The following is a 26,989-nucleotide window of genomic DNA, read 5'->3' as shown; positions in this document are numbered from 1 at the left end:
ACATAGCTACAATTTTTTTTCTTGTCATGAGGATGTTTAAGATTCACTCTTAGCAACTTTCAATGCAATTGAAAAATACAATATTATTTCCAATACTGTCCAATATGCAATACAGTATTATAAACTATAGCTAACATATTGTATATTATGTGCCCAGAATTGATGTATTTTATAGGAAGTTTGTGCTTTTGACCTCCTTTGCCATTTCATCCACTTTCCACCTCCCATCCCTCTCCCCTCTGGCAACCACCAATCTGTATCTATGAGTCTGGGTTTTGTTTTATTTTTTAGATTCCATATATAAGTGAAATCATGTAGTATTTGTCTTTCTCTGTCTCGTTGATTTCACAAGCATAATGACCTCAAGTTTCATCCATGTTATCACAAATGACAAGACTTCCTTCTTTTAAATGACCAAATAATATTGCAGTGTGTGTGTGTGTGTGTGTGTGTGTGTGTGTGTGTGTCTTCTTTATGCATTAATCCATTGATGATTCTTAGGTTATTTCCATATTTTGGCTATGGGATATAATGCTGAAATGAACATGTGAGTGCATACATTTTTCATTTTCTTTGGATAAATATGCAGAAGTAGGATTGTTGTATCATATGGTAGTTCTATTTTTAATTTTGGGAGGGAACTTCATACTGTTTTTCATAGTGGCTACTCCAATTTACATTCCAAGCAAGAGCACACAAGGGCTCTCTTCTCTCCACATCCTCACCAACACTATTTATTTATTGTCTTTTTTAAAATGTTTTATTTATTTCTGAGAGAGAGAGAAACAGCGTGAGCAGGAGAGGGTCAGAGACAGAGGGAGACACAGAATCTGAAACAGCCTCCAGGCTCTGAGCTAGCTGTCAGCACAGAGCCCGACATGGAACTCGGAGCCATGAACTGTGAGATCATGACCTGAGCTAAAGTCGGATGCTTAACCGACTGAGCCATCCAGGTGCCCCTATTTATCATCTTTTTGGTAATAGCCATTCTGACAGGTGTGAGGTGATATCACATTGTAGTTTTGCTTTGCATTTCCCTGATGATGAGTGATGTTGAGCATCTTTTCCTGTGTCTGTTGGCCATCTGGATGTCTTCTTTTGAAAAATGTCTATTCAGATCCTCTGCCCACTTTTTTAAATTGGTGGTGTCCTTTTGACTAGACCATTCAGGGGATCTTTGACTTCATGACCTAATTATTTCCCAAAGCATCCACCTCCTCATACCATCACATTTAAGGTTAGGATTTCAACATATGAATTTGGGGGATGGAGCACAAACATCCAGCCTATAACACACAGGAACAGGAAGGAAAAGGGAATGTAAGTGTTGGGAGCTCTAGTCATGTGGCATCAGAATAGGAAATCTCACATGGGTTTGTGAGTATACACAGAATCTTTCTTTGAATTTTTTAATGTTTATTTATTTATGAAAGAGAGAGAGCTTGAGGAGAGGAGGGGGCAGAGAGAAAGAGAGAGAGGGAGATAGAGTCAGAAACAGGCTTCAGGCTACAAGCTGTCAGCACAGAGCCCAATGTGGGGCTCCAACTTGCAGACCGCGAGATCATGACCTGAGCTGAAATTGGAAGCCAGCCAGGCGCTCCAAAATCTTTTTTTCTTTTCTGAAGTGAAATCTATGTGGAAGGTGAAATCAAATGTACTCATTTATATGAAAGTGTTTTAACAAAGCCAAGAGACCACCAAGGAGGAGGGCCTTCTGTATGTCCTCGCTGGGGGAAACCACAAACTTTTGAACTGGTCCAAACCACAAATATTCCAAGGACTCTGCAGGAACACACCTGTGTGACTTCCTACGGTGATGGGCTTTTGCTTTGTGACAGCCTCAGTGACCAGCTATGGTTAACCAAGATCAGTTTTCTGATTTCAACACCGAAGAAAATTATTTGTCAAAAATGTATACAGGCATTCCCTTTTTGTCTTTAAAAACCCGTGACTTTGGCTCCCACGTAGGAGATGATTTGTGCCAATACCCAAATCTGTGCTCCCCAAATTGCAGTTCTAAGATCCCAAATAACTGCTTCTGTTTTAGTTCAATTCTGCCTCTTTTTATTAGTCGATATTTCCATAACATATTCTTATCATTTAAAAGTTTACAATTCAATGATACTTCATGCATTCTTAGTGTTTACAACCACCATCTCTATCCGGTTGCAAAATATTTTCATCCTCCCAGAAGAAAATCCTATACCCATTAGGCAGTTTGTTGTCCTTCTTCCCCCCCCCCCCCCCCCCCCCCCCCGCCCAGCACCTAGCAAACAGCACTTAGCATTCTGTCTCTATAGATTTACCTATTCCGGACATTTCAAATAAATGGAATCATGCAATATGTGGCCTTCCATAGCTGGCTTCTTTCACTTACCATAGTGTTTCCAAAGTTCATTCATGTTGTAGCATGTATCAGCACTTCAATCCTTTTTATGAATGAATATTATTCCATTGTGTATATAAACCGCATTTTGTTTACCTTGACCATTCATGGACATTTGGATTATTTCCACCTTTCGGCTATTGTGAATTATACTGCTGTGACTATCCATATGGGAATATTTGCTGGAGTACCTGCTTTCCATTCTTTTAGGGTATATACCTACAAGCTCAATTGCTGGGTCAAATGGTAATTCTTTGTTGAACTTTTTGAGGACCCTCCATAATGTTTCAAATAGCAGCTCCAACATTTTACATTCCTACCAGCAACGTATAAGGGTTGCCATTTTTCCACATCCTTGCCAAAAGTTGCTATTTTCTTTTTAAATTTTATTATAGCCTTCCCAGTAAGTGTGAAGTAGTATCTCACTGTAGTTTGAAGTTTGTGTTTCAGATTGCACGTCGGTGTTTCCCCAAATTCACATGTTGAAGGCTTAATCTCCAATGTGATGGTATTTGGACATGGGGCCTGTGGTAGGCAATTAGGGCATGAGGTTGGGGCCTCCAACCGTGAGCAGACACAGCAAGAAGATGGTTGTCTGCAGGAGAGGGCCCTAACCAGAAAACCACCACACTGGCGCTCTGAACTCAGACTTGCCAGCATCGTAATTCTTCAGAGGAAGTAAGGAAATTGTTTCTGGCAGGTGCAGAGAATTTTAAAGAATGCATAACTGCTCTGGAAGAAGAAAAACTTTTTTCCTTAGGTTCTCTGAGCTTGTTTCCTTGGGTTACCACATTCCAGAAGTCAGAGGGCCAGGCCTTCTTTCTCAAGGTGAAGTATAGCAGTAGAGAAAGATGGTTAGTGTCTAGGGTATTCCGGAATGGGTGGAAGCATGATTTTTTGACAGAGGACAGGAAAATGGCAATGCCACAGACCTCTGTGGACTCAGATGAAATGATACCCTCTCTGTGACCGAAGGTGATGCAGAGGATACCTTCTTAGGAGGCTCAAGGGGATGGCAGGAATTTCCGTTTCTTTACTTCCTAGTGCTAAACAAATTGTGCCATTTGCTTTTCCTGTCCTTTAATTAAACTTCCTTTTCCTACACTGTGGTGTAGAGATGGAGAAATTCTTCCTCTACCCTCAAGGTCTTCCAGCTGGACTAAGAATTAAATTTACATGAGACAGATTAACAAGAGAAAAAAAAAAAACCAGTTTTATTAGGTGCACACAGAGACCCAGTAATGAAATGGAAGACCTAAAGAAATGACCAAGGCAGGCAGCTTTTACACTTTTTAGACAAAGAGACAATAAATCTGTGAGGGATCGACAAGACAAAGAAAACTCAAGTTTAGGAGGTTCAATTAGGAAGGAATTCTAAACAGAATTTGGGCTGGGGTAGTCAATTAGTGAAATGGAACAAGAGTTGTTTACACAGCCTTCTTGGCTGTAAATTTCCTGTCTCTGGTGGTAAGGATGTCTCTTTACCTCCTGGCGCAGTGAGGGTACCTTTCACAGGGGAGATTTATTTCCTGCTTTCAGGGGGACGGAGGACGATCTGAGTGTCCTTCTTGCACAGACTGTCTCTCAAGCAACTTTTATTTAAAATTACCGTGATGGCACAAACTTGAGGCAGCCTGCTCTCAGTCCCCATAGAGGCCAGAGTATCTGGGGGTCAGGGAACGGTAAGCTCTGGAGTAGATATCCCTGCATTTTGGGTGGGGGCTTGCTCCCGGAGAATGAGGATAAATTGCCAAAATGTTACCAGTTTCTTCTTTCTATAGAGGCCCCAGGGTAGAGTTTACATAAGACAGCCATCCAGCCCCTCCCTGCCTCTGTGGCTAATGGAGAGGCAGCTGTGCAGATTGCAGACCATGTCCTAGGGGGATGTTCCATGCATTAAAAAAAGACATTGTGAGAGGAAGCCAAATCCCAGATGCATTTACAAATCTTTCCCATAAACTGAGGCTAAGGTGCTGTTCTTCCTGGAAGGGTTTAAAAAGAAAGAAAAATTTCAAAGGAGGGGAAAATTAGGTACCTAGAACATCTTCTTTTTAAATGAGAGTGAGAAACTGATTCCTACTTTGAAGCAGAGTTTAACTTTCCAAAGATCCTCTACCCACTGCTGTAAAACAAACATGGGCCAACCAGGAACAGTGGCAACAGAGAGGCACATCCTGTTGGGTTGCTCATCTAAAGGCAATGGCTAATGACCCTTAGCAAAGCTACATTATGCAATTAGAAAGACGAAAAGTAAGTACCCTTAATTTGGAGGCTACACATTTTGTTTGCCCCCCACCCCCACCCCGCACTGATACCAGACCTCGTTTTTGCTGAACTCATCTGTCTGTTGTTCTTGAGCCATGAAATTATTTGTCATTTCTCTCTAGTGAACTGTTAATGGAGAGCACTAAAATTCAATTTAAAAGTGGGAGTTACTACATAATACTCTTGTTGAAGATGGATTATGGGATTTAAAGAAACGTCCACATCATAACTTTTTTAAGGTTATAAACTATCTGAAAGAAATGGCCTCTGTAATGTGCTAATACAGAAGAAGCCAAACTTTTTCCTGAGAAAATATTTATGAGATTTCATCAGCATCTCACGGACAATCCTATCGTCTAATTTCATGGACTTACCTCCACCCCCCACTCAGGAAGAATCCATCAGATCTAGGTGAGTAAAAAAAAAAAATGACCACATCTCAGATGGGAATACTGACAGCCAAACCTCTGTGGCAGAAACTTCTGCCAACCACTTTCCCTTCCCTTCTGGACCATAGATGGATTACACTTCCCAGACTCCTCTCTTGCCCTGTGTACTCATGTGACTGGATGTGGAAGAGGGCATGTGATTGGAAGTGATGTGCATGACCTGCAAGCCCTGCCCATCAGTACCTATGATTCTATATACCCTGTGCTCTTTTCCCACACTCTCTTCCTTGGAAACTACATGTGAAAACAAGGACAATTCAGAAGAGAAAGAGTGAATGACTGAACAGAAGATATACACTTATCAGATACATACCTTTTTTAAAATATTTTTTATTTATTTCTAGGAGAGAGAGAGAGACAGCGTGAGCAGGGGAGGGTCAGAGAGAGAGGGAGATACAGACTCCGAAATAGGCTCCAGGCTCTGAGCTGGCTGTCAGCACAGAGGCCGACGCGGGGCTTGAACCCACGAACCGCGAGATCATGACCTAAGCGAAAGTCGGAAGCTTAACCGACTAAGCCACCCAGGTGACCCGATACATACCTTTTTTTAACGTGTATTCATTTTCTAGAGAGAGAAGGAGAGAGAGAGAGAGAAAACGAGTGGGGGAGGTGCAGAGAGAAAGGGGGACAAAGGATCCAAAGCATGCTCTGTGCTGTCAGCACAGAGCCCAATGTCAGCTCAAACTCACAAACCGTGAGATCATGACCTGAGCTGAAGTTGGATACTCAACCAATTGAGCCACCTAGGCACCCCCATACCTTTGGATTTTACACAAGTGAGTAATAATTTCTTACTGGAGTAAGTCACTAGATTTTGGAATTTATCTATTATACCAGTGACAAATATTACTTTCCTTTTTTTCGTTTAATTGACATGTAATTTTCAAAAGTGGTCAAGCACATGGGCATTTGGTCTCAGATGGATCTGAATCTGAATCCCTGCTCTGCCTATCTTGGCTGTGCAAACTTGGGCAAGTTGCTGAATCTTTCTGAGTCTCTGCTTTCTTATCTGTGAAAGGATGATGACAAGGTGCCCTGAAGGGTGGTTGGTACCAATTCTAGAGTGTTGTTTTTTTTCCCACGCCACCAATTCTTGGACACCCACGAGTGTCCCACAATTCAACTCAACTTTAACACTACTTCCTAGACACAGCATCAGCTCCCTCGCAGGTGAAGGGCTCGGTCCCACAAGTCTGCCTCCACTTCAGATACCAGACACAAGTCCAGGTTGCCACCAGTGCTGATGATAGACTGGTGATAAATCAGAGGTTCCCAGGATCCCCTTTTTGGATTTGTTAATTCTCTCGAGCAGCTCTTAGAACTCAGGAGACCCATTTACTTACTAGATTATTGGTGTATTGCAAAGGACATTAAAGGATATGAGTCAACTGCTAGATGAAGAGACACATAGGGCAAAGTATGGGGCAAGGGCACGGAGCTTCCGTGCTCTCTCAGAACCACTCTCTGGGCACCGCCATGTGTTCACTGACCTGGAAGCTTTCCAAACCTTCTCTTTTTTAGGTTTTCATAGAGACTTCACTTCATTCGCATTAGTGATTAAATTTATTGACCATTGGAGATCCATTCAACCTCACATTTGTTTCCCCTCCTGGAGGTCAGGGGGTGGGATTGAAAGTTCCAACTCTCTAGTTACATGGCTGGTTCTCTTGGCCTCTGTCTTTGGGAGCTGTCCAGAAAGTCGGCTCATTCACTTAATAAAAGACACCTTTATAGCTCTCAAGCTCTCAGCATATCAGAAATTTTTTAGGAGCTTTGTACCAGAAACAGGCATGATGACCAAATGTATATTTCTTATTATAAATCAATGTCACACCACCACTCACATTGTTGTGAAAAGGTAATAAAAGTCTATTTGTCAAGTGTTGGCAAAGTACTGGCACACAGTAGGTACTTACTTTCCTCCTGTCCACACCAACTTACTCCATTCAAGATCTAGGTGCAGTCCTGGCTCAAGTCAAGTTTTCCAAGGATTAGGGACCCCGAATTGGGGGATCAATAACTGAAATTATACATCTACCGTAGGTATCTCTAAGTCACAGAAAAACTTGAGGCCTCTCAGCTGGATTCCACCCCCAGCCATATATTTTTGGCTGTGTGGACAGTGTTAACAGTTTCTAAATTAGGTGTCAATATTTCAAATCACAATGAAAATTCAGCATCTGGCTTTTCTTAACTGAATCATCTGGAACATTTGACCCATATTCCCACCTAAGTTACAATAGGGTAACAAATAGAAAATTCCATGTAACCTCACCGTGTGCCAGGCACTATTCCAAGCATTTTGCTTATAAAGTAATGTAATCTTTACAGAAAACTGATGAGAGAGGAGCTCTTATCAGTAGGAATGCTCATCAGTCTTATTGTTTTAAAGAGAAAAGTGAAGCATGAAAAAGATTAAGTGACTTACCCACAGTCATGACAATTAGTAGTGGCACAGATGGGATTCAAAGCCAGACATTTCAGCTGCAGGGCTGCACTCTAAGACTGCTGTGCCGTATCACCTTTCACATAAACCAGACCGGCCTTGGTGCTATAAACATTAGGCGCGTGTACAAAACTCACTTCTGCTAAGTCCTTTTGGTGGGCAATTTGCAGGAAAAGCTAGATGGAGATTCTTTTTCTTTTCTTTTCTTTTTTTTAATTAATTCCTGAGGAAATACTGCATAGGACTTCAGTGACTTGGTGGATTGAAGTTAATTGGCCGTGACTTTGGTCAGGTAGTGAGAGCACCAAATGAATTGGAGAGAAAGCCTGATGCAGACAAAAGGAAATATCTGCCGGATGCCTCCATTTTCCAGGTTCAGAGGAGGAAATAAACTGCACTGCAACATATATCCAGATTCTTTTATCCTGCAATAAGGAGGCAGTTTCTGCTAATTTATTTATGCCATTCCCATACTTCCAATGATACCACTAGCTATGTTTTCAACAGAGAGGGGAAAAGAAGTCAAGTGTCCATGTGAAAGTCATATTTGGGGGTAGTGAATATCCTAAAACTCTGCAAGGCAGATGATATTAATAATATCATTATTTAGCTACTGGAGGCTGTGAAGTACCGGAAGGTTAACTGACTCCTCTAGGCTCGCAGTTGCCCAGGCATCCTGGCTCATACCCAATCCTCTGGCACTGTATCTTCAAGATTCCAATAATAACCCCTAAATTAGTATGCTGACTGTGGAACTGTGTTTCCAAAACTGAAAATATTTTTATTTGATTTTGAATCTCATAACAACTCTATTGCATAGGTAAAACCAACCTGTCCCATTTTTTTCATGGTAAAACCTGACCCTAAGAGAGATTATTAACTTGCCCCTGGTCACAGAGCAAAAAGTAACAGAGAAATAACCACACGTTGTCTGATTCCAGCTCCCACATTCTACTCCATTAACTTGCCATGTTCCACTTTCTTCTTAGAGTCTAAGCTTCTGGAGCCATTGCAGAGGACTGCACTCAAAGGTGGTTTATCAGAAAGTATCCTGGTGTCAAGAAAAGGGGTCTAGTGCCTAGATGGGTAGTATGAAAATGCACAAGATTGGGGTACCTGAAAATAGGAAGCAAAAAGGAAGGGGAATCAAAGACTACAGAAGCTGATGAACAGCTCCAAACTTGAGACACTGGAGAAAAAAGAGAAAGAGTCAGGATGATTATATAAGCATCCTGCATAAAGCAAGCAGAATTGGAGGCAAGTGCTAGGTACCAGTTAGGATGCATTGGCTGCATGTGACAGAAAGCCCACCACAGTGACTCATCGAAATGTGGACTTATTTTCCTTATGTAATGAGTAATCTGAAAATTGGAAGTCCAGGGCTGGTGCTGTGACCACGTTGATGCTTTCAGGCTCGCAGCCTCCTTAGCTTTTTGCTCCTCCATCCCTCACATGTGGCTTTTATGCTCATGGTCAAAACGGGGCATGGTGTCCACTGTCCATGAAGGAAGAAGGTAAAAGGCTAAGGAAACAGAGAGGCAAACCTGCTCAGTCTATCTCCTTTCAAAGGACATTTCCCGAAGTCTCTCACCCACTCTGAACTTTTGGTTGCCTCTCATTGGCCTCAGTTGTCACATGACTACTCCTGGCTGCAAGAAAGTAAACTGAGTTTGGGGGGTTGGTTTGGAGATCATCACATCGTTATCCTGAACAGAATTTGGCCCTATAACTGGATCAGTCAGCATCCAGAGGAAAAAAAGATGGCACATGCAAATGAAAATATGAAGACTATAAATAGGTGGCACACCATAGGATGGCGAGGGTGGGGCATCCTGAAAGATTGATACGGTAACCTGGGACTAGTTACAGATCATGCGTAGGTGTAAAAGGATGAAGGGAGAGTAACAAAAGACTCAGGAAGGGTTGGAGTAAGTCAAGAATGCCACCTTGAAAGGAGATTAACTTGGTTAAAGGACCCAATCAGCCCAAGGCAAACGGAGAGAGAAAACAAGAAGGGACTGATAAACTGCACTTACCTTCCCCCCTTCCTCTGGTATCTGCCCAAGCTCCTTACTTGTCAAACCAAACAGAAGCCAGAGGACTTATAAGTTGTTGTCCATATAAGTTAGCATCCTGAGGGGCTGCTGCAGTCCAGAGGGTGAAGAAGGGCCTCCCTGTGGTGTTTCTCAAGCTGCAGGATGAGACGAGCTTAACTGAGAGAAAGGCTGAGGGCAGGAATAATGGTGCTCCCAGCAGAGGGAACACAGAGGAGGAGAGCAAAGGTGGAAGGTTGGGAAAATGCCCTACTCAAGTATCTCAGTTCGAGGAAGGCTTTTGATTACAAATCTGCTATAAGTCCTCTGGGTTTGGCAATCATGAACACATTCTCCAGCTCAATTTTTCCTGAGCTGCTGACAATCAAGAGTCAGACTGGGGCCCTGGTTGACTGCGTGAGTAACCCTGTGTGTACACCAGAGGTCTGGCATTTCCATCTGTCCTCACAGCTTCATTTGGAAGAGGTGCTGGTTGATCAGGTGTATATAAATTCAATCATCTGTTAGGGAAGACGTGGCAGGAATTGTGCAACAAACCCCTTTTGGCACAAAGACTTATGAAGAATAGGATGAGGATTTGTGTCATATGTGGCAGGCAACGGCTCTTTTGTTGAGCCAAGTCTCTTCTTCAGCCAGCCTGCTCATTCTCCTCTCCTCAGTGAACTTGCTTGTTTTTAATCATTGCTGATGGTAAGTCTCCCCCAAAGGCAGAAACATCTAAATTTTAGCTGATTAAAACACAGGACCAGGGAAATCTTTCACTCTATGGAAATGGGGAAAGAAAGGAAGAAAGGAAAGAAAAGAAAGAAAGAAAGAAAGAAAGAAAGAAAGAGAGAAAGAAAGAAAGAAAGAAAGAAAGAAAGAAAGAAGGAGGGAAGAAGGGAGGGAGGGAGGGAGGGAAGAAAGAAGGGAAGGAAGGAAGGAAGGAAGGAAGGAAGGAAGGAAGGAAGGAAGGAAGGAAGGAAGGAAGGAAGGAAGGAAACCCTGAAAAGAAATACAGAAAATTCCCAGTATCAAACAGGAAAGAGACCAAAAGAGGGAACCCTAAAATGTGAGGGTAAAAGTCCTGGGATATTTCTCATCTGTGCGCTATTGTTCTGAACCATATGTTCTCAAGGCATCAGGCACATCTCATGTTAGGCACCCTCTAATTACCTGCTTAAAGGGACATTTTCCTCACCAGGCTGTATGTACCTTGGTTTACTTCTATGTTGCTTGATGGAACTGGGCTGGACACTGGAATATATTAGATGTTCAATAAGTACTTGCTTGGATTTATCTTTTGAAAGTAGAAATTGCTTGGGGAGCATGGAATATATAACACATACTGTTGGGTTGTCCTGTGGACTATTTCTTCCCAGCCTGGAGGATCGTCCCTGTTCTGATGTTGACAGAGCCAGTAGGCAATGCCAGAAAGACATGGACAAATTCCTACAGGGCATCACACACAGTCCCATCCTTCTGTAAGGAATTGGGAACTCTTCTATCTCTTGCCTGTGTTCTGAAAGAGGGAGTGGAGCAGCACTTGCACCAGAATGAGAGATAACTCTGGTGTGTGTGTGTGTGTGTGTGTGTGTGTGTGTGTGGTGTGTTTGGTCATCCAAGTGGCCAAGAGTAGGAAGTGTTAGGGAGCGGGGCATGGTCAGATGGTCCCTGCAGGTCTCTCTGGCTATGCCAGAAGGACACATGTGAATGAGACAGGGAAGCCTGGTTGTTAACATGGGCTCATCATAGCCAAGTTGCCTCCTGGCTTCTTCTCAGAAAACAGTGAGACAATTTTCCAATTGCATGAGTAGTTGTAGTTGTTATATTAATGAACCCTTCACTCACTCTGCACCCCCAGGAGAGACAGGGGCCCTGAGAGCTCTTTGTGTATCCCTTTCACACTCCACAAAGGTCCCATCCATTGAATCATGTAAGACAGTGTTAGACAACTGGGCTGGACATGTGTTTATTTCTACTTTGTTCTGCATCTCAATCAGGTCACATAGTAAGCACTGATAGGCATCAAATAAATATAAATGTAATACATTATCATGACACTTGGGGACACCAGTAGAGCCCCAGTCTCTTTTATGTTCATACTTCGCCCCATTCTTTTCTTCATGGTGACCTTTAGGAGTATTATAATCATCTTGTCACACAGCCCCTCTTCCACTTCCTGTGCCAGTGCTGATACCAAATGACCCACTTGCTGAGTATGCAATTACCTCCAAACTTATGACATGATGCAGATATTAAATTACAGCCTCATCTTATCTTAGTTACATTTTCGCCTACTTGATTATATTTGAGAGCATCCGGACAGATTTTAGGATGCAACCTAGTGTTATTAAAAACAAATGTTCACAATTATTGGATCATATTTTTTCTTTGACCCTGAAATCTTGGACAAGATGTGATTTGGATCTGTGAAATGCTATGCATTCTTTTTTTTTAATGTTTTATTTATTTCTGAGAGAAAAAGAGAGACAGCGTGAGCAGGGGAGGGTCAAAGAAAGAGAGAGACACAGATTCTGAAACAGGCTCCAGGCTCTGAGCTAGCTGTCAGCACAGAGCCCAATGTGGGGCTCGAACCCACGAACTGTAAGATCATGACCTGAGTCGAAGTCGGATGCTTAACCGACTGAGCCACCCAGGCACCCCTAACTGCTATGCATTCTAAAAATGAGAACTTGTGCTTATGTGGATACATGTACAGTAACAAGAGGATTGGGTCTTTCTAATAACTTAACTTACGCAGGATTATAGTCATCAGGACATTCTGTATGTACATTTCTATGGCACCTTTAGCATTGGTTGGAATCCCCAAGTATTCGCACATGTAGTAAACTGAATTAAAGTGACATTCACCACTTACCATTTTGTTATGTTTGTTTGTCTGGCCACTACCCACTCATCTTCCCAGGCCCCATCCAGTTGCAGACTCCAGCCCCTATTGATGCGTCCCTTACTGGATTCAATCTTTACGCTTTGCCTCTCTGCAACTCTAAGAAATCACATGCTCTTTGAGATCTGTTTTTTCCCACTGAGTAGGACTGGGCAGCCACACACAGCCCAGATCACCTAGCAGAATGCTGCCTTTGGGACTCTGTTCCTCCATGAGAAGTCAGGTTTGGGATTAAGAATCCACTTTGAAACCAAACTGTCCGCATCCTGCTGTTTTGTTTTGTAATTGCATATTGACCTGAGTGCAGTGAATGTCAGGAGGCCTCTGTCAGGCTGCCTGCTACTGAGAACCTTCTCCCTGGGGTCTGACCCAAATGGTCAAGGGCTGATGCAGCTGTTGGTTTCCTTAGAACCAAAAGATTTGTTTCTGTCTAAGTTTTTAGTGGAGGAAAAGGTAGTACATTCTAGATAGAGTTTCACAAAGCGGCTGTCCAATGTTAGGAAGCATACATTTGGTAATATTTCTGCTCATTGTTGGGGGGTGGGGGGCACGGGGTGGATAGGAGAGGTCAATTCTAGAATATATGCAAAAAAGATACAGTTTAGCCTTGGTTTCAACACACTTTAACATTCCTCAGCCAAAACTCATTAAATAGGTATGCACTGAATGCTTTGTCAAAGAACTTATAAATCTGGATAGAGTCAACTTATCAAAACTTCTTATTTTGCCCTTAATTAAATAAAGGCTGTATAGATTATATCTGGTCCATAGCTAAGACTGTATAGCTAGGTAGTGTCAAAATAGATAATAGAATACAAGCCCCATACTTCCTGTTCCAGAATTATTTTCTCAGTACTCAGACGCTGTTAACTGCCTATTGAGTATTCCATCCCTACTACATTTAAAATATATTTTAATTAGGGAAATTCTGATGCAAACAGAAGTTCTTTGAAACACAATCTGTGAGGCAATTTGAAGCATGCCTCTAACATAAACTACATGTATCGTTATATAGCCTGAGGATTGGTTCATTACAGAACTGGCATTCTGCTAGCAAGCTATGGAAAAGCAAAAGAAAACCATAGAAGGTTTTGGATATGGCACCACAGTGAAATAGCTCAGTAAAATTTAAGCAGATGCCCATTGATTGCATCTGACTTGCAAGCATTGTTTTCTTGCTCCTGACTTTATTTTGCCCCATTCTTTCTTTAGAGTCAGCTCTAGGACCAATATAAATATTTCAAAGCTCCAGAAGCCTCACACTCTTATCCAAAATGTAAGTGTCCATGGCTGGGCCACATAGAAATTGTATGGTCTGAAGTTGGAGATAGTGCAGAGAGGCAAGGCCCACTTATGCTCTACCTGCTAATACATCAACTGGAGACCAGAACTAAGCTGGAACCAGAAGATCAGACTCCATCAATATGTTTTCTATAAAGGACAAGCTGTTATTTTTCCATGAGTTACAAAAGCAAAGCAAGAGAATCCATTGAATTCCAACCAGGAAAGGCTAGTTTGAAAGCTTTAAAAGGAAGATATTTTTTTTTCCCCACAAGCTAAAACTTGTGAGAAAATCTCCCTGGGCAGGTCATGCATATGAAGCAATGTTTCTTAAACAACTAAACAAGGTAACTCAGGGAAAAAAAAAAAAGTTACAAGTAATTTTTTATTTTTGATAGAGAGAGAGAGCGAAAGCACATGCACAAGCAGAGGAGGGACAGAAAGAGAGGAAGGGAGAGAATCTTAACCAGCATGGAGCCCAGAGCTCGAGGCAGGACTCCATCTCATGACCCTGAAATTACGACCTGAGCCAAAATCAAGAGTCAGACCCTTAACTAACTGAGCCACCCAGGCACCCCGAGTGACCTTTTAAAACTTGAAGTGTAGTTGACATACAATATGATGTCAGTTTCAGGTGTAAAACATTTATATACATTAGGAAGTGATACCAGCATAAATCTAGCTACTCTCTGTCACCATACAAAGTTACTACATATTATTAACTATATTCCCCTTGCAGTGCTCCCTATCTCCCTTTCTTATTTATTTTATAACTGAGACTTTTGCACCTTTTAATCCCCTGGCCTATTTCATCCTTCCTTCCACCCCTCCCATCTGACAAACACTGGATTGTTCTCTGTCTCTGTGAATCTGTTTCTTCTTTGTTTTGTTTGTGTATTTGTTGTTGGTTTTTTGTTTTTGTTTTTGTTTTTTCTGGATTCCACATATAAGTAAAATCATACAGTATTTGTCTTTTTCTGTCTGACTTATTTCACTTACCATAATACCCTATAGATCTGTCCATGTTATTGCAAATGACAAGATTTCATTCTTTTCTTCAAAGCTAAAAGAAGAAAAATTTTAATGCTGTTTCCTCTGATATTATTTAATGGAGATTAAATTTGAAGATTTTAAATTGAAATTTCAAATGGAGATTTGAAATTTTTATTTACCATCATATTAATATGAATATTTTAGGCCATTTAAAATTACTTTCCCTTTCATTCTGCATTAATTATGGTATCTTAATTAATAAAATAAATATAAAAAGAGAGACAGAGCATGAGCGTGGGCAGTGACAGAGAGAGAGGGAGGGAGACACAGAATTCGAACCAGACTCCAGGCTTTGAGCTGTCGTGTCAGCATAGGGGTTTGAACTCATGAATCGGGAGATCATGACCTGGGAGATCGTTACCTGGGAGATCATGACCTGAGCCCAATTCAGAGGCTTAACCGACTGAGCCACCAGGCGCCCCATGCCAGGAGCACACATTGTACATTGGCTTCATTAGCAAATAACCTAAAGGAAATCTTTCAAACTAAAGAGTATAAATCTCCCCAATACCTGTTCCCATACCTCTGCACCTGCAACCTTGCACATACTAAAAACATACAATAAAGCTTGTAATTTTTAATATATCCTTTGTCATGATGATTTGTAACTTTTGATGTAACAACAACAAAAACCATCTATAATCCTGAATTAAACATTCCTCCTGTGCACCACTCTCTTCTTTGTGAAGATTATGTATCCCGGGCAGCTGTCCTCACTCAGGCTCGAATAAAACTCTCTTCCTTTTTGTTTTTTTCTTTTTTTAAAGAAATTCTAAAAGGTATGTGTGTCATTTTTCATCAATGGGACCCAGCTAAGCCATGTCCAGAATGCTAAGCCACAGAAATTGCTAACAAATTTGTGTCGCTTTAATGAATAAATAAATTGGTTACACAGAAACAGGAATGTAGTTTTTTGCATCATCAGAACACTTAATGTCATCGGAACCATGAGAGGTGTATGAGATTAAACGTGAAGAGTGCATGCACACAGAAATGAGGAGAGGGGCTGAGCGAATTCCTAAAAAAGACTGATGTTTAAGGGACAAAAAGGAAGAGAAACTGAAGGAGTGGCCAGCAAAGAAGGAATAAAATCAACTGAATGTGATGGGATGCACTACTTTCATCTTCTCCTGGCCTCCTTTTTCCTACAAGATAGGAACTTGTACACCCTTACTCATTATTCTGTTGGTGAGATTGGCAAAAGTAAGCCAATCGCAGCCTTTTTGAACTTTGTCTCTTTTTCAGGACTGACATGACCACTAAGTGTTTTCTCTCCATCTTGCCTCAGCCAGGTGCAACCTGCTGGTGATGAGGGGGAGGCAAAAGGGGGAGGGGTCTGTAATTATAAACTGTAACTGGCTGAGACAGAGAGAACTATGATTTCATATGAGTTCAAACTTTGGGGCCTTGGAGAAAGTCATGAAGATCTGATTTTAGCCATAAGTAAAGCCTTCAATAGTTTTCCTGCAGTAAACCTAATGTATTGATTCTGATTTGATTCTTGTTGTATTTCTCACATTTTCTAAACTCATCAGGGAAATACGTGATTAGCACTGCAGGAATAATTCACAGCATTAGAAGCTAAGGGAAAATAGAAGGTCAAGGAGGAAAGCACCAATGGGATCAAAGCTACAGACATCAACAATAATAAACCTTCAGTAAATGACAGCATATTAGGACCGGAGCTAAATTCATTATACATATTCCGTCTCTTAATCATCATGAAAGTCTTCTGATGAAGCATTTCATGTATTCATTTTACATAGATGGAAATGAGGCTTAAAATGAGGTAATCCCAGAAGGTCAAATAGCCTAGAAGGAATTGGAATTCATATCCTAGAGTGCCTGAACCCAAAGCTACTTCCCCCACCCATGGAATCTGATCACGGAAGAGGTTTTTATTGACCTTGAGAGCCCTGTTTACTGTTTCAGGGGAATGTTGTTGTCATGAGTCAGATTGAAACTGGTTAGCTAGATAATGGGTCGTAAAGAGAGAGAGAGAGAGTAAGAGAGAGAAAGTTTTAATTAAAATTTTTATTCATTTTGGCAATGAAGCTCAGAAGAGGTGGAACAGGAGACATGGGGTACAGGATGAAGGGACTTCTTTCCACTAAGAGAGGAGAGAGACTTTGAAACTCTTCGAACGCTGTTAGGAGAGAAGGCAGGAAGGGAGAGGTAAATATAGCTGAGAAATAAAGAATAATCTGAGGACAACTGAGAGACGGAAGTCTCTGAGGAGGCAGGAGAGGAAACAGAGCCATGTAATGGAGAAAGTTCTTTTTCTTGGTTTCAGTTTTCTTGTGAAGCAGCAGTGAGTTTATCTGCCCAGAATAAGTTAGGGAGAAGATGAGGTGGAAATGATTGTCCTTTGAGAGGCGATTATGAATCATGGGCCAGTATCCAACCAGACATGACTACAGAGGAAATGACCCAAGAACCAGCTCTTCCCGACAGCCCAGACTGTCAATCTTTTCTCTACATAAACTATGTATGCAAAGGAAATTTGTGCTTATCACTACTTTTACTATGATTTTAATAATTTAATTTACTGTAATTTCCCTTTAGTTTTCCTTTTATAGTAAACATGATTTATAAGTTGGTGTGTGTGTGCATTTTCTTTAAGAAAAGCCAATTTTATTTTCAGGACACTGATTTTGATAAGCATTCATCTCATTCAGTTTTATATCATTTGCTTTGTCAACAGAAGACATTGACTGAAGTCTACTCTCTAGGTCATGAATTCAATACAATTCACTTTAACTCAGACTCCTGATGTATCTTGGCCTTGAAGTATGCGGTATCAAAGCTTCTAACTGATTCTGTAAACTCTGAATTTTCCCCACCAAGTTTCCCCTTAATTAAGCAGCAGATTTTTTCTAAAAAAAACAAAACAAAACAATCAAACGTGAATGAGCTCTTATGTTGTGTCCATGATTGTGGTACATGCTGTAGAACATAAAGCAAAACAAAACAAAAAGTAAAATTCATAGTGTGCAAACTTAAGAGCTTACATTTTTGATGCCAACACAAAGCAGCATGCAGTAAACAACTAGAGAACAATATCAAATACAAAGTGCTACATCCTTGAGGGCAAATGATGACTTATGTAGGCTGGTGTGGCCTTCATGGGAAAAAATAGAGCTGAGATGGCATCTTAAAGGAGAATGGAAATGGGAGAGCCAAGAGAAAGAGACAAGGTGTTTCAAAATGGGAAGACACAGAGAAAAGGAACAGAGGTACGATTAACTAGAGCATGCATGAAAGATAGTGTGGAATGTCTGCAAGGGTGTGTTTGTATTGGAGAAAGATGGGTAAACAAGGTTGGCAGCACATGGAATCAAAGAAGGAAAGAAACTTTCAAGCTGGCATAAATATCCCTCATTTTAAAGTTTGGGAGACTAAAGCTGAGGGGTAAGTGACTTCCCAAATATGCCTTACGTAGCAGAACTAGGTAAAAGGTTCAATTGTTGTTGTTTCTTTTTTCTTTGAAATTCTTGATTTCAAAGCTGGGGGCTCCGCCATACACACTGCCACCCCTTATACCTACCATTGCTAGGTAGATGGAATAGTATAGGAGTTAAGCTTATTGCTGTGTGATAGCTTCTGCTGAAGAAATACTGGTTTTGATCATTACAGTCATGCCACTTTGGACAAGGTTGCTTTTTAACCTTTATGGGTGTCTTTCTCCTCATCAGCATAGTGGGGGATTTAATAGTATCCACCTAAAATGATGTGCTTGTGGGTAATAGAGGTAACATGCTTATCATAGCACATAAAACATGTTAAGTATCCAATATGTGTGTTGTTTTATTAGTTTTCATGCCAACATGATTTGAATGTTGGCCATGTTTGGTAAGGTTATTTGAGATGTATAAAGGTAGATTAAATAGAGAACTTAGTGCGTTACAGGAGAGATAAGACTTATAAACAAAACATTTATAATAAAAGGTCAAAAGTGATCAGGGTTGTCAGTAAGGCATCGATAAAATAGACAAACTACTGTAAGCATTAAGAGACAAGAGAAATTTCTTCCGTGTGGAAATAGCTTTGTGGAAATGGTGCATTGTTTTCAAAAATAAATCTGCTGGAAAACAAACAGCCAAATAAATACTATTTTTCAGTCACCTTGGGAGGCTACATATGTGTTATATATGGGACTTCCCTTACGAGTATAAAGATATTTGGACACACCTTTGGGAATTACCTCCTGGGTCCTTCACACATCCACCCCCGAGACTTGTTCCAGACACCCTTCCAGAAGGATGCAGCGGATTCTTGTCGTGGGAGCTCGGGGAGGAAAGGGGGCCCTCTGGGTGGGGGGGACAGAAGGGCAGGGCACAGAGGTGTCCGCGAGAGGGCACACGGTTGGGACCCCCCAGAACAGTCATGAAAGGCGGGCACTCGGGGAGAAAGAAGCCATCTTCTGGTGGGGACTGAGCATTCCTCCCCGACTGTCTGGAACATCACTGAGAACTAAGAACAGTAAATTAGGTAGGATCAGCTGGTAGGAGGAAAGTTGAGGAGAGTCCTAGATAGAGAAAGGTCTGAGGCACCAGGGAATGAGAGGGTAAGTCCATGGGAGCCCATGTCACCCAGAGACCCCGGTGCTGGAATTTCAGCCCAAAGGCAGTGGAGACTGTATTTTAAGCTGGGTGACCCTCTTATTGACAAGAGTATTGCAAGACCCAAGTTTTCTTTCCTGTTTTTAAAGGGACTGTTTTAAAAAGTTTAAAATGAAACATGGCTTTTGCTATTGCTTTTTTTATTTAAGGTTTTATTAGATTAAGGTGGTTCGTTCCTTCCTTCCTTCCTTCCTTCCTTCCTTCCTTCCTTCCTTCCTTCCTTCCTTCCTTCCTTCTTTCCTTCCTTCCCTCCTTCCTTCCTTCCTTCCTTCCCTCCTTCCGCCTGCCTTTCTGTTGTGCCCGATTCGCGAGTCCCCAGAGACCTGCAAGGAGCCGACACCGATGCAAGTACAAAAGGGTCTTTATTACAAGCTTGAGCAGGGGCTCATCTGCCTACCAGTGTAGTGGCAGCAAGATGAAGCCAAGAACAGTAGCAAATAGGGTTTTTAAGGAGTAAGGGATGGGGGTGTTACAGTACGTGTAGCATCATCACATAAGCACCAATTACAATTGTACAGCCCCCTGGTAACAGCTTTGACCATTCAGTATCTGTGAGGTGTTCATTATTTTTGGCGAGACCCAATCATGACTTTTGAGAATGCTTTGAAAATGACCACTTATGAGGTGAGTTTAAAGGGCCCATGTGGGGTTCAGGCAAGCGGTGAGAAATTGGCTAGTTTGTATCTCCAGTTCCCAGCCTTGACTCAGACCATAGGAATGTTTTTTGATTAGCTGATCTGAGGGCGGTCCGAGGATGGCTTTAGCCTTGAACAATCTGAGGCTTTTCTTGGAACTGGGGCTACGTGCAGCTCGAGGTTGCTCTTAATGGAGGACTTAATTTTAGGCTCTTCATTTCTTTCTGTCTTTCTTTCTGTCATTCTGTCTGTCTTTCCTTCTTCTCTGAGACTCACCTTTGGGCTTTGTGTCTCTTTCCACTCTACTGTACCTGGTTTCTCTTTTATTTATTTCTGCTCTCATCTTTATCGCTTCTTTCCACTTTGAGGATTTTTTTCTGTTTTTTCCCCCTTTTTTTTCTAACATCTTAAGTTGAACACTTACTATTTTTTTTCACCATTTATATTTCCCAATAAAAATATTTTAAACTACAAACTTTTCTCTGGATTTTACTTTTACATTATACTACAAATTTGGATCTCTATTATTATTTTTCAGTTTGATTTTCTACTTGATCCATAGTTTACATGTAGCTACTATTTCTAAACATAGGAAGTATTAAATACTTCTATATAATTTTGCCCAACTTTTCTATTGGTAAAAATGAAATTGTTTAAGTCCAAATGGATCACAGACTTAAATGTAAAACACGAAACTATAAAATTCCTAGGCAATGACACAGGAGAAAATCTGGATGATGTTGAGTATGACAGTGACTTTTTATTTTTTTATTTTTTTAAATATTTCTTGACAGTGACTTTTTAGATACAAGATGAAAGATACAATCCATGAAAAAATAATGGATACACTAGACTTCATTAAAATTAAATGCTTCTACTGTATGAAAGGCACTGTCAAGAGACTGAGAAAACAAGCCATGGACTAGGGGAAAAAAATATTTGCAAAAATCACATCTGATAAAGGGATGCATCCAAAATATACTAAGAACTCTTAAACCCAACAATAAGAAAACAAAACAAAACAAAAAAACCTGATTAAAAGATGGGCAAAGGACTTTGATGCCTCACCAAAGAAGATACACAGGTGGCAAATATACACATGAAAAGATGCCCTGCACTATATGTCATCAAGGAAATACAAAATAAAACAACAATGAGATACTACTACATATATCTATTAGAATGGCCCAAATCCCAAACACTGACAACACCAAATGCTGGTAATGATATAGAGTCAAGGAAGGTACTTCCCCCAGCCCCTGGCAATAGACACAGATCTTTGTACTGTGTCTATAGTTTTTCCATTTCCAGAATGTCATATAGTTGAAGCATACAGTATACAGCCTTTTCTGATTGACTTCTTCCACTTAGCGACATGCACTTAAGGTCCTTCTAGGTCTTCTCATGGCTTGATCTTTGCTTTTTTGTGCTGAATACTGTTCTATTGTCTAGATGTCATAGTTTATTTATCCACTTACCTACTGAAGAACATCTTGGTTATTTCCATATTTTGCCAGTTGTGAATTAAGATGCTATAAATATCCATATGCAGGTTTTGTGTGCACATAAGTTTTTAACTCTTTTGAGTAAATGCCAGGGAGCACAATTTGCTGGATCTTATGGTAATAGTCTTTCAGTTTTTTAAGAAATTCCCAACTGCCCTCCAAAGTAACTGTACTATTTTTCATTCTCATCAGCAATGAATGAGTATTCCTGTTGTACCCACATTCTCACCAGTATTTGGTGTTGTCAGTGTTCTGGGTTTTGGCCAATCTAAAAAATATATAACAGTATCTCTTGAATTACCTTTGTATTTTTCTCAAAAATTAATTGACCATATACATGCTGATCTATAACTTACCTCACTATTCTGTTTCACTGATCTGTCTACCTTAACATCAACAATATATGTATTAATAACTGTAGCTTTATATTCAGCCTAAATCAGGCAGTTCAAGTACTCCATATTCAGTTTTCTTTTCCAAGATTTTGTCCATTTTAAATCTTTTACATTTTTCAGAAAATAAATTTTTGGAGGAATTTCAATTTATACAAAACACAAAAGTGTTGAATCTACAGATAGATTTGGGGAGAATTGTCACCTAACTAACATAGTCTTTCCATTTATTTAGATCATCATTTATTTCCCTTAATATTGTGTTATAATGTAGTTTTCAGTCAACAGGTTTTGTTAAATTAGTTCCTAAGCATTTATTGTTTCTGATGTTTTTATGAATGATATTTTTAAAATGATTTTGAAATTATTTCCCATAGTCCATTGCTAGCACACAGATATACAATTGGTTTTACTTTACTGAATTTCTGTCTTGTGACCTAAATTAATTCAATCATTTGTACTAGTGGTTTTTAGAGCAACTGAACTTCAGGATTTTCTGTGTATGTAACACAATGCCTGTCAATATACAGAGTCTTAACTGTTCTTTCCCAATATTTATGCTTTCTCCCCTTCTTTTTCTTGTTTTATTGCACTGACTAGGATCCCTAATACAATGAAGGATAGACTGGTGAGATTAGAGAACTCCCACTATTCCCAATTTTAGGAAGGAAAGAGTTCTGCATTTTCCCATTAAGTATGAAATTATGAAATGCAGTTTTTTCAGAGAAACTTTATTAAATTTAAGATAGTTCCTTCTATCCATACTTTGCTCAGAAATTTTTATTGTGAAGTGATGTTGAATAATGTCTTAGTCACCTGGGCTGCATAAGAAAATACCATAGACTTATGGTATAATCAAGCCATATACTGTAGGCTTAAATGACAGACATTTATTTTCTCACAGTTCTGAAGTTCCAGATCAAGGTCTGACAGGGTTAAGTTCCTGGGGAGGGTTCTTATCCTGGCTTGCTTATAACCACCTTCTTTCTTGTCCTCACATAGTGAAGAGAGAGAAAACAAGCCCTCTGGTGTCTGTTCATATAAGGACACTAATCCCATTGGGTTGGGGCTTTACCCTTATGATCTTATTCAATCTTAATACTTTCTTAAAGATTATATCTCCAAATATTGGGGGTTTTAGAACTTCAGCAGATGAATATTGGGGAATCACAATTCTGTCCATAATAATGTCAAATGCTCTTTTGTATCCATTGAGAATATCACATCATTTTTAATATGGTAGGTGACTAATTCTGGTTTATTGTGTTTATCAGTAATATTAGGCCATCATGTTTTTTTCTTGTAATGTCTCATTTGGGATGTGGTATCAGAGAAGTTCTGACCTTTAAAAATTAGTTGGAAACTGTTTTTTCCTCTACCATTTTTTTTTAAAGGATTTGGAATACTTCATAGAACTCATCAGTGAAATGAGTTCCAGGATCTGTAATGTTCTTAATGAGAACACTTGTAATTATAAATTCAATTTTTTCAATAGATACAGTGCGGCACAGATTTATTTCTTTTTGTGTGAGTTTTGGAAATGTGCATTTCATTCAAGAAATGTGCCTATTTCTTTATGTTGTTACGTTTATCAGTATAAAATTGTTTATATTTCCATATTATTGTTTAATGTGTGTAAGATCTTTGGTTATGTACCCTCTTTCGTTCTGATATTAGCAATTCATTGCATCTTACTTTGTTCCTTAATCATTCTAAATAAGGGTTTATCCTTGTAATTATTATTTCAATAAAGTGACTTTTTATTTCATTTATTTTCTCTAATTTTTGTCCATTTTCTGTTTTATTACTATTTGATCTCATCTTTATTATTTCTTTTACTTTTACTTGTTTTGGGCTTAATTTGTTATATTTTTCTTAGCTTTTTAGTTGAAACTTAACATCACTGACTATAAACTCCCTTTTTTAAATATAAGAATCAAAATCTGTAAGTTTCTCTTTAAACATGGTTTAGTGGTATCCACAAAACAACAAAGTGTTTTTAACACTTTATAGAGATGTAATTTACATATCATACAATATATCCATATAAAATATACAATTAAGTGGTTTTTGGTATATTCATAGAGTTATACAATAATCTCCAGAATCTAATTTTATAACATTTCTTTACCTCTGAAAGAAAGTATGTACCTGTTAGCAGTCAATTCCCATTCTTGCATTTCTAATTCCAGTTCTAGGCAACCACTAATTGACCTTTTGGTCTCTCTATATTTACCTATTCTAGATATTTAATACAAATAGAATAAAAGTATGTGCCTTTTGTAAGTGGCTTCAAGTTTACAAGGTTTATTCATGTTGTAGCATTTAACAATACTCATTCCTTTTAATAGCCAAATAATATTCCATTGTATATATGTGCCACATGTTATCCATTCATCAGTTGATGAATATTTGGGTTATTTTTACTCTTTGGTAAAAATATTACGAGTAATGCTGTTATAAACATTCATGTTCAAGTTTTGGTGCAGATATGTGATTTCATTTCTCTTGGACATATACCTAGCAGTGAAATTGCTGAGTCATGTGGTCATTCTGTTTTGAACCTTTTTAGGAATTTTCAGACTGTTTTCCAAAGTGGCTGTATCAGTTTACATTCCAAACAGCAATTTATGAAGCTTCCAAATTATTCACATTATTATCAATACTTGTTACTGCCTATCTTTAAATTTTAATTATTCTAGTGAGTATAAAATGGAATCTCATTGTGGTTTTGATTTGCATTTCCCTAATAACTAATGTTGAACATTTTTTCATATACTTAATAGTGATTTGTATATCTTCTTTGGAGAAAGGCCTATTCAGATAAGTTTCCCATTTTATAATTGAGTTAGTGTGCTTTTTGTTGTAGAACTGTAACACTGCCTTAGATAATTTGGATACTGGGCTTTTATCAAATATATGATTTGAAATATTTTCTTCCATTTCCGAGGTTATCTTTTAAGTTTCTTAATTGCATTCCTTTAAAACATAGACCTTTAGAAAGAAATTTTGATGTAGTTCAATGTATCTGGTTTTTTTTTTTTATTTGTACTTTTGGTATCATATCTAAGACATTACTTAATTTAAGAACATGAAAATATGCACCTAAATTTTCTATTAAGAATTTCATAAAAACATCGAACTTTTACACATAGGGCTTTAATCCACTTGAGTTAATTTTTTTATATAGATTGAGGTAGTGGTTCAGTTCTTGCGGGTGTAGTGTTCTATAAGTGTCAAATTCATTGTCAATTGATATTTTTCTTTTAATAGTTCTTATAGTGCAGGTCCATAATCATAAATTTTCTCAACTTTTGTCTGAAATTGTTTTAACTTTGCTTTGAGTTTTGAAGTTATTTTGGTTAGTTATAGAACTCCAAGTTGATGGATTTTTAAAAATTATTATTTCATTACTTTGACAATAGCTCCTCATTCTTCATCCATTTTTATTGTTTCTACTGAAAAGTAAGCAAATATTCTTATTTCAGCTGCATCTTTTTTCTCTCATGATTTTAAGATTTTTTTTTTTAACAGTGTGATAGTTTTCCTTATGTTTATGCATCTTAGATTTCTTGAATCTGTTGGAATACATACACATATACACATTTGTGTGTGTGTGTGTGTGTGTGTGTGTGTGTGTGTGTAATCAAATATGAGAGTTTTTGGCAACTCCTGCTGCACAAATTTTTCTTTCTGGGACTTAAATTATACATAAGTTATTTAGCTTAATGACCCACAAGTCACTAATGCACCACTGATATTTTTCTATAGTTTTTCTTATGTATGCTTCAGTTTGGATGGTTCCTATTTCTCTGGCTTAGTTTCCATGTATTTATTGAGATATCTCATCTCTTCTCTATGATCCTCATATTTTCCCTTAACTCTTTAACTGTATTTATAGTAGCTGTTGAAAAATCTTTGTCTCTTTAAGGCTGTCACGTCTGTCAGTAGGTGTGTCATCGGTAGGTCCATTTTTATTGATGAATTTTTCTTTGCATATATAGTCATTTTGTATGCAAATGTTTGTTTGTTTATATTGAAATAGAATTTATTAGCATACAGTGTTATATTACTTTCAGATGCCCAATGCAATGATTCAACAATTGAGTACTCAGTGCTCGTTTCTTTTTTTTTTTTTTTTTTTTATCTCTAGGAGAGAGAGAGAGAGAGAGAGAGAGAGACAGCGTGAGCAGGGGAGGGTCAGAGAGAGAGGGAGTCACAGACTGAAACAGGCTCCAGGCCCTGAGCTGGCAGTCAGCACAGAGCGAGATCATGACCTGAGCGAAAGTCGGACGCTTAATCGACTAAGCCACCCGGGCGCCCCTCAGTGCTCATTTCTTAATCCTCTTTATCTGTGTCACCCATTCCCCACACCCACCTGCCCTCTGGCAACTACCAGTTTGTTGTCTGTACTAAGGAAAACTTTTTTTTTTTGGTTTGTCTGTCTCTTTTTTCTTTATTTTTTTTTTGTTTCTTAAATTTCACATATGAATGGAATCATACAGTATTTGTCCTTCTCTGACTTATTTTACTTAGCATTATACCTTCTAGATTCATCCATGTTGTTTGCACTCCCATGTTTATTGAAGCATTATTTATAATTGCCAAGATAGAAAGCAACCCAAGTGTCCCTTGGTAAATAAATAGATGAAAAAGAATACATATATATGTATATGTGTATATATCTATATACATAGAATATATATATGTATATGTATAAGAATACATAAGAATACATATATATGTATATACATATATACATACATATATATGAACATTACTCAGCCATAAAAATGGATGAGATCTTAGTATTTTTAATTTTCTTTGGACATCATTAATACTAAATTGTTGAAGGGTTAAGATTTTGTTGTCCTCCTTTGTTGAGTGTTTAATTCTGTTATGTATTATTTTGATTATCTTGAATTTGGAAAGGCTTTTGTAGGAAGAATCTAGAACACCTATTGGATTATAGTAGTCCTATTGCAGGGGTGTGACCTTTCTCAAGTATCTA

Source organism: Hyaena hyaena, unplaced genomic scaffold (assembly GCF_003009895.1).
Source record: "Hyaena hyaena isolate Hyena2069 unplaced genomic scaffold, ASM300989v1 scaffold_446, whole genome shotgun sequence".
Taxonomy (NCBI): domain Eukaryota; kingdom Metazoa; phylum Chordata; class Mammalia; order Carnivora; family Hyaenidae; genus Hyaena; species Hyaena hyaena.
Note: the sequence above shows the minus strand (reverse complement) of the source record.